The sequence below is a fragment of the Clytia hemisphaerica genome, unplaced genomic scaffold, assembly GCF_902728285.1.
Source record: "Clytia hemisphaerica strain Z4C2 unplaced genomic scaffold, Clytia hemisphaerica genome assembly, whole genome shotgun sequence".
Classification (NCBI taxonomy): domain Eukaryota; kingdom Metazoa; phylum Cnidaria; class Hydrozoa; order Leptothecata; family Clytiidae; genus Clytia; species Clytia hemisphaerica.
In genome coordinates this window covers 1039517-1049135 of record NW_027103553.1, presented here as the reverse complement: position 1 = coordinate 1049135, position 9619 = coordinate 1039517, and positions in this window count along the sequence as shown.

Below are 9619 nucleotides of genomic sequence, written 5' to 3'. Positions count from 1 at the left end.
TGGCTTTCAATTTTCGCGTATAGCCTGCCAAGCCAAACGCAGTGAGTCATTTTGCTTGTTTAGGCCTTTAGACATACCCCACAGCCTTTAGAACAAGTATCAACCCCTAAAATTGGCTTTCAATTTCCGCGTTTATCCTGCCAAGCCAAATGTGGTGAGTCAGTTTGCTTGGTTAGGCCTTTAGACCTACCCCACAACAGCCTTTAGAACAAGTATCAACCCTTAAAATTGGCTTTCAATTTTCGCGTATAGCCTGCAAAGCCAAACGCAGTGAGTCATTTTGCTTGTTTAGGCCTTTAGACCTACCCCACAGCATTTAGAACAAGTATCAACCCCTAAAATTGGCTTTCAATTTCCGCGTTTATCCTGCCAAGCCAAATGTGGTGAGTCAGTTTGCTTGGTTAGGCCTTTAGACCTACCCCACAGCCTTTAGAACAAGTATCAACCCCTAAAATTGGCTTTCAATTTCCGCGTTTATCCTGCCAAGCCAAATGTGGTGAGTCAATTTGCTTGGTTAGGCCTTTAGACCTACCCCACAGCCTTTAGAACAAGTATCAACCCCTAAAATTGGCTTTCAATTTCCGCGTTTAGCCTGCCAAACCAAACGCGGTGAGTCATTTTGCTTGGTTAGGCCTTTAGACCTATCCCACAGACTTTAAACAAATATCAACCCCTAAAATTGGCTTTCAATTTCCGCGTTTATCCTGCCAAGCCAAACGTGGGGAGTCAGTTTGCTTGGTTAGGCCTTTAGACTTACCCCACAGCCTTTAGAACAAGTATCAACCCCTAAAATTGGCTTTCAATTTCCGCGTTTATCCTGCCAAGCCAAATGTGGTGAGTCAGTTTGCTTGGTTAGGCCTTTAGACCTACCCCACAACAGCCTTTAGAACAAGTATCAACCCTTAAAATTGGCTTTCAATTTTCGCGTATAGCCTGCCAAGCCAAACGCAGTGAGTCATTTGCTTGTTTAGACCTTTAGACCTACCCCACAGCATTTAGAACAAGTATCAACCCCTAAAATTGGCTTTCAATTTCCGCGTTTATCCTGCCAAGCCAAATGTGGTGAGTCAGTTTGCTTGGTTAGGCCTTTAGACCTGCCCCACAACAGCCTTTAGAACAAGTATCAACCCTTAAAATTGGCTTTCAATTTTCGCGTATAGCCTGCCAAGCCAAACGCAGTGAGTCATTTTGCTTGTTTAGGCCTTTAGACCTACCCCACAGCCTTTAGAACAAGTATCAACCCCTAAAATTGGCTTTCAATTTTCATGTTTAGTCTGCCAAGCCAAACGCGGTGAGTCATTTTGCTTGTTTAGACCTTTAGACCTACTCCACAGCATTTAGAACAAACATCAACCCCTAAAATTGGCTTTCAATTTCCGCGTTTATCCTGCCAAGCCAAATGTGGTGAGTCAGTTTGCTTGGTTAGGCCTTTAGACCTACCCCACAACAGCCTTTAGAACAAGTATCAACCCCTAAAATTGGCTTTCAATTTCCGCGTTTATTCTGCCAAGCCAAATGTGGTGAGTCAGTTTGCTTGGTTAGGCCTTTAGACCTACCCCACAACAGCCTTTAGAACAAGTATCAACCCTTAAAATTTGCTTTCAATTTTCGCTTATAGCCTGCCAAGCCAAACGCAGTGAGTCATTTTGCTTGTTTAGGCCTTTAGACATACCCCACAGCCTTTAGAACAAGTATCAACCCCTAAAATTGGCTTTCAATTTCCGCGTTTATCCTGCCAAGCCAAATGTGTCGAGTCAGTTTGCTTGGTTAGGCCTTTAGACCTACCCCACAACAGCCTTTAGAACAAGTATCAACCCTTAAAATTGGCTTTCAATTTTCGCGTATAGCCTGCCAAGCCAAACGCAGTGAGTCATTTTGCTTGTTTAGGCCTTTAGACCTACCCCACAGCATTTAGAACAAGTATCAACCCCTAAAATTGGCTTTCAATTTCCGCGTTTATCCTGCCAAGCCAAATGTGGTGAGTCAGTTTGCTTGGTTAGGCCTTTAGACCTACCCCACAACAGCCTTTAGAACAAGTATCAACCCTTAAAATTGGCTTTCAATTTTCGCGTATAGCCTGCCAAGCCAAACGCAGTGAGTCATTTTGCTTGTTTAGGCCTTTAGACCTACCCCACAGCCTTTAGAACAAGTATCAACCCCTAAAATTGGCTTTGAATTTCCGAGTTTATCCTGCCAAGCCAAACGTGGTGAGTCAGTTTGCTTGGTTAGGCCTTTAAACTTACCCCACACCCTTTAGAACAAGTATCAACCCCTAAAATTGGCTTTCAATTTCCGCGTTTATCCTGCCAAGCCAAACGTGGTGAGTCAGTTTGCTTGGTTAGGCCTTTAGATCTACCCCACAGCCTTTAGAACAAGAATCAACCCCTAAAATTGGCTTTCAATTTCCAAGTTTAGCCTGCCAAACCAAACGCGGCGAGTCATTTTGCTTGGTTAGGCCTTTAGACCTATCCCACAGACTTTAAAGCAAATATCAACCCCTAAAATTGGCTTTCAATTTCCGCGTTTATCCTACCAAGCCAAACGTGGGGAGTCAGTTTGCTTGGTTAGGCCTTTAGACTTACCCCATAGCCTTTAGAACAAGTATCAACCCCTAAAATTGGCTTTCAATTTTCGCGTATAGCCTGCCAAGGCAAACGCAGTGAGTCATTTTGCTTGTTTAGGCCTTTAGACCTACCCCACAGCATTTAGAACAAGTATCAACCCCTAAAATTGGCTTTCAATTTCCGCGTTTATCCTGCCAAGCCAAATGTGGTGAGTCAGTTTGCTTGGTTAGGCCTTTAGACCTACCCCACAACAGCCTTTAGAACAAGTATCAACCCTTAAATTGGCTTTCAATTTTCGCGTATAGCCTGCCAAGCCAAACGCAGTGAGTCATTTTGCTTGTTTAGGCCTTTAGACCTACCCCACAGCATTTAGAACAAGTATCAACCCCTAAAATTGGCTTTCAATTTCCGCGTTTATCCTGCCAAGCCAAATGTGGTGAGTCAGTTTGCTTGGTTAGGCCATTAGACCTACCCCACAACAGCCCTTAGAACAAGTATCAACCCTTAAAATTGGCTTTCAATTTTCGCGTATAGCCTGCCAAGCCAAACGCAGTGAGTCATTTTGCTTGTTTAGGCCTTTAGACCTACCCCACAGCCTTTAGAACAAGTATCAACCCCTAAAATTGGCTTTCAATTTTCGCGTATAGCCTGCCAAGCCAAACGCAGTGAGTCATTTTGCTTGTTTAGACCTTTAGACATACCCCACAGCCTTTAGAACAAGTATCAACCCCTAAAATTGGCTTTCAATTTCCGCGTTTATCCTGCCAAGCCAAATGTGGTGAGTCAGTTTGCTTGGTTAGGCCTTTAGACCTACCCCACAGCCTTTAGAACAAGTATCAACCCCTAAAATTGGCTTTCAATTTCCGCGTTTATCCTGCCAAGCCAAATGTGGTGAGTCAATTTGCTTGGTTAGGCCTTTAGACCTACCCCACAGCCTTTAGAACAAGAATCAACCCCTAAAATTGGCTTTCAATTTCCAAGTTTAGCCTGCCAAACCAAACGCGGCGAGTCATTTTGCTTGGTTAGGCCTTTAGACCTATCCCACAGACTTTAAAGCAAATATCAACCCCTAAAATTGGCTTTCAATTTCCGCGTTTATCCTACCAAGCCAAACGTGGGGAGTCAGTTTGCTTGGTTAGGCCTTTAGACTTACCCCATAGCCTTTAGAACAAGTATCAACCCCTAAAATTGGCTTTCAATTTCGGCGTTTATCCTGCCAAGCCAAATGTGGTGAGTCAGTTTGCTTGGTTAGGCCATTAGACCTACCCCACAACAGCCTTTAGAACAAGTATCAACCCTTAAAATTGGCTTTCAATTTTCGCGTATAGCCTGCCAAGCCAAACGCAGTGAGTCATTTTGCTTGTTTAGGCCTTTAGACCTACCCCACAGCCTTTAGAACAAGTATCAACCCCTAAAATTGGCTTTCAATTTTCGCGTATAGCCTGCCAATCCAAACGCAGTGAGTCATTTTGCTTGTTTAGGCCTTTAGACATACCCCACAGCCTTTAGAACAAGTATCAACCCCTAAAATTGGCTTTCAATTTCCGCGTTTATCCTGCCAAGCCAAATGTGGTGAGTCAGTTTGCTTGGTTAGGCCTTTAGACCTACCCCACAACAGCCTTTAGAACAAGTATCAACCCTTAAAATTGGCTTTCAATTTTCGCGTATAGCCTGCAAAGCCAAACGCAGTGAGTCATTTTGCTTGTTTAGGCCTTTAGACCTACCCCACAGCATTTAGAACAAGTATCAACCCCTAAAATTGGCTTTCAATTTCCGCGTTTATCCTGCCAAGCCAAATGTGGTGAGTCAGTTTGCTTGGTTAGGCCTTTAGACCTACCCCACAACAGCCTTTAGAACAAGTATCAACCCTTAAAATTGGCTTTCAATTTTCGCGTATAGCCTGCCAAGCCAAACGCAGTGAGTCATTTTGCTTGTTTAGGCCTTTAGACCTACCCCACAGCCTTTAGAACAAGTATCAACCCCTAAAATTGGCTTTCAATTTCATGTTTAGTCTGCCAAGCCAAACGCGGTGAGTCATTTTGCTTGTTTAGACCTTTAGACCTACTCCACAGCATTTAGAACAAACATCAACCCCTAAAATTGGCTTTCAATTTCCGCGTTTATCCTGCCAAGCCAAATGTGGTGAGTCAGTTTGCTTGGTTAGGCCTTTAGACCTACCCCACAACAGCCTTTAGAACAAGTATCAACCCCTAAAATTGGCTTTCAATTTCCGCGTTTATTCTGCCAAGCCAAATGTGGTGAGTCAGTTTGCTTGGTTAGGCCTTTAGACCTACCCCACAACAGCCTTTAGAACAAGTATCAACCCTTAAAATTGGCTTTCAATTTTCGCGTATAGCCTGCCAAGCCAAACGCAGTGAGTCATTTTGCTTGTTTAGGCCTTTAGACCTACCCCACAGCCTTTAGAACAAGTATCAACCCCTAAAATTGGCTTTCAATTTCCGCGTTTATCCTGCCAAGCCAAATGTGGTGAGTCAGTTTGCTTGGTTAGGCCTTTAGACCTACCCCACAACAGCCTTTAGAACAAGTATCAACCCTTAAAATTGGCTTTCAATTTTCGCGTATAGCCTGCCAAGCCAAACGCAGTGAGTCATTTTGCTTGTTTAGGCCTTTAGACCTACCCCACAGCATTTAGAACAAGTATCAACCCCTAAAATTGGCTTTCAATTTCCGCGTTTATCCTGCCAAGCCAAATGTGGTGAGTCAGTTTGCTTGGTTAGGCCTTTAGACCTACCCCACAGCCTTTAGAACAAGAATCAACCCCTAAAATTGGCTTTCAATTTCCAAGTTTAGCCTGCCAAACCAAACGCGGTGAGTCATTTTGCTTGGTTAGGCCTTTAGACCTATCCCACAGCCTTTAAAGCAAATATCAACCCCTAAAATTGGCTTTCAATTTCCGCGTTTATCCTACCAAGCCAAACGTGGGGAGTCAGTTTGCTTGGTTAGGCCTTTAGACCTACCCCATAGCCTTTAGAACAAGTATCAACCCCTAAAATTGGCTTTCAATTTCGCGTATAGCCTGCCAAGTCAAACGCAGTGAGTCATTTTGCTTGTTTAGGCCTTTAGACCTACCCCACAGCATTTAGAACAAGTATCAACCCCTAAAATTGGCTTTCAATTTCCGCGTTTATCCTGCCAAGCCAAATGTGGTGAGTCAGTTTGCTTGGTTAGGCCTTTAGACCTACCCCACAACAGCCTTTAGAACAAGTATCAACCCTTAAAATTGGCTTTCAATTTTCGCATATAGCCCGCCAAGCCAAACGCAGTGAGTCATTTTGCTTGTTTAGGCCTTTAGACCTACCCCACAGCATTTAGAACAAGTATCAACCCCTAAAATTGGCTTTCAATTTCGGCGTTTATCCTGCCAAGCCAAATGTGGTGAGTCAGTTTGCTTGGTTAGGCCATTAGACCTACCCCACAACAGCCTTTAGAACAAGTATCAACCCTAAAATTGGCTTTCAATTTTCGCGTATAGCCTGCCAAGCCAAACGCAGTGAGTCATTTTGCTTGTTTAGGCCTTTAGACCTACCCCACAGCCTTTAGAACAAGTATCAACCCCTAAAATTTGCTTTCAATTTTCGCGTATAGCCTGCCAATCCAAACGCAGTGAGTCATTTTGCTTGTTTAGGCCTTTAGACATACCCCACAGCCTTTAGAACAAGTATCAACCCCTAAAATTGGCTTTCAATTTCCGCGTTTATCCTGCCAAGCCAAATGTGGTGAGTCAGTTTGCTTGGTTAGGCCTTTAGACCTACCCCACAACAGCCTTTAGAACAAGTATCAACCCCTAAAATTGGCTTTCAATTTCCGCGTTTATTCTGCCAAGCCAAATGTGGTGAGTCAGTTTGCTTGGTTAGGCCTTTAGACCTACCCCACAACAGCCTTTAGAACAAGTATCAACCCTTAAAATTGGCTTTCAATTTTCGCGTATAGCCTGCCAAGCCAAACGCAGTGAGTCATTTTGCTTGTTTAGGCCTTTAGACATACCCCACAGCCTTTAGAACAAGTATCAACCCCTAAAATTGGCTTTCAATTTCCGCGTTTATCCTGCCAAGCCAAATGTGGTGAGTCAGTTTGCTTGGTTAGGCCTTTAGACCTACCCCACAACAGCCTTTAGAACAAGTATCAACCCTTAAAATTGGCTTTCAATTTTCGCGTATAGCCTGCCAAGCCAAACGCAGTGAGTCATTTTGCTTGTTTAGGCCTTTAGACCTACCCCACAGCATTTAGAACAAGTATCAACCCCTAAAATTGGCTTTCAATTTCCGCGTTTATTCTGCCAAGCCAAATGTGGTGAGTCAGTTTGCTTGGTTAGGCCTTTAGACCTACCCCACAACAGCCTTTAGAACAAGTATCAACCCTTAAAATTGGCTTTCAATTTTCGCGTATAGCCTGCCAAGCCAAACGCAGTGAGTCATTTTGCTTGTTTAGGCCTTTAGACCTACCCCACAGCATTTAGAACAAGTATCAACCCCTAAAATTGGCTTTCAATTTCCGCGTTTATCCTGCCAAGCCAAATGTGGTGAGTCAGTTTGCTTGGTTAGGCCTTTAGACCTGCCCCACAACAGCCTTTAGAACAAGTATCAACCCTTAAAATTGGCTTTCAATTTTCGCGTATAGCCTGCCAAGCCAAACGCAGTGAGTCATTTTGCTTGTTTAGGCCTTTAGACCTACCCCACAGCCTTTAGAACAAGTATCAACCCCTAAAATTGGCTTTCAATTTTCATGTTTAGTCTGCCAAGCCAAACGCGGTGAGTCATTTTGCTTGTTTAGACCTTTAGACCTACTCCACAGCATTTAGAACAAACATCAACCCCTAAAATTGGCTTTCAATTTCCGCGTTTATCCTGCCAAGCCAAATGTGGTGAGTCAGTTTGCTTGGTTAGGCCTTTAGACCTACCCCACAACAGCCTTTAGAACAAGTATCAACCCCTAAAATTGGCTTTCAATTTCCGCGTTTATTCTGCCAAGCCAAATGTGGTGAGTCAGTTTGCTTGGTTAGGCCTTTAGACCTACCCCACAACAGCCTTTAGAACAAGTATCAAAACTTAAAATTGGCTTTCAATTTTCGCGTATAGCCTGCCAAGCCAAACGCAGTGAGTCATTTTGCTTGTTTAGGCCTTTAGACATACCCCACAGCCTTTAGCACAAGTATCAACCCCTAAAATTGGCTTTCAATTTCCGCGTTTATCCTGCCAAGCCAAATGTGGTGAGTCAGTTTGCTTGGTTAGGCCTTTAGACCTACCCCACAACAGCCTTTAGAACAAGTATCAACCCTTAAAATTGGCTTTCAATTTTCGCGTATAGCCTGCCAAGCCAAACGCAGTGAGTCATTTTGCTTGTTTAGGCCTTTAGACCTACCCCACAGCATTTAGAACAAGTATCAACCCCTAAAATTGGCTTTCAATTTCCGCGTTTATTCTGCCAAGCCAAATGTGGTGAGTCAGTTTGCTTGGTTAGGCCTTTAGACCTACCCCACAACAGCCTTTAGAACAAGTATCAACCCTTAAAATTGGCTTTCAATTTTCGCGTATAGCCTGCCAAGCCAAACGCAGTGAGTCATTTTGCTTGTTTAGGCCTTTAGACCTACCCCACAGCATTTAGAACAAGTATCAACCCCTAAAATTGGCTTTCAATTTCCGCGTTTATCCTGCCAAGCCAAATGTGGTGAGTCAGTTTGCTTGGTTAGGCCTTTAGACCTACCCCACAACAGCCTTTAGAACAAGTATCAACCCTTAAAATTGGCTTTCAATTTTCGCGTATAGCCTGCCAAGCCAAACGCAGTGAGTCATTTTGCTTGTTTAGGCCTTTAGACCTACCCCACAGCCTTTAGAACAAGTATCAACCCCTAAAATTGGCTTTCAATTTTCATGTTTAGTCTGCCAAGCCAAACGCGGTGAGTCATTTTGCTTGTTTAGACCTTTAGACCTACTCCACAGCATTTAGAACAAACATCAACCCCTAAAATTTGCTTTCAATTTTCACGTTTAGCCTGCCAAGCCAAACGTGGTGAGTCATTTTGCTTAAGCCCTACCCCACAACAGCCTTTAGAACAAGTATCAATCCCTAAAATTGGCTTTCAATTTCCACTTTCATCCTGCCAAGCCAAACGCGGTGAGTCATTTTGCTTAATTAGGCCTTTAGAGCTACTCCAAAGCCTTTAGAACAAGTTTCAACCCTTGAAATTGGCTTTCAATTTCAGCTTTTATTCTGCCAAGCCAAACGCAGTGGTTAGGCCTTTAGACCCAGGTGGATTTGTGGTAATCGGTCTCGAGCAGTCACAATGTGATCGTCTTCGCTCAACCGTCCATCGGGTAACGCTAAGAATTGCCACACTCAATACAAGGAAGCCTTCGTAAAGCTACCAACAGCTAATCACTGAGAGCGACGTAGTACCTTATTGTCCCTCACCCTTACTGGATCTTTTATAATAAACTTTTACCATGAAAAAACCGAACAAAAAGATTTCAAAACGCAAAAACCCCAAAAAATTTGCTGATTTCAAACATTTGAGTTTCGCTACATTAAATATTCGAACAGGCAAAGAAAATGATTTGGCGCCAAAATTTACTCAGTTGCTAAAGAAATGTCTAAGACAGATATGCAATTCCTACTACTCCAAGAAGTGCCATGGAGAGGAACAGGCAATAAACTAATTGAACTAAACACTGGTGAAAAGTTTGAATTTCACTGGAGCGGTTATAGTTATAACTGAAAACGTTAAGTTGGAGTGGGAATTCTCACTCGTTTAGACAGAAACGTAGAAATCGAAAATCCCGACTACAATGAACCTCGAGTAGTGAGTATATTAACCTCAAGGTCCACGGTTTCAACCTGAGAGTTGTCAATGTATATTCTCCCACTGATTGCGACGGCACAGACGAGCAAAAACGAAAGTTTTATTCTGGTATCAACAAGCATCAAAAATTGATTATCGCCGGTGACTTTAATGCTACCACAGGGGTTGCAAAATATAAAAGTAACTTCGATGGAAAGAGAACAGTTACCGATATTGATTTCAATGATAACGGCATGCG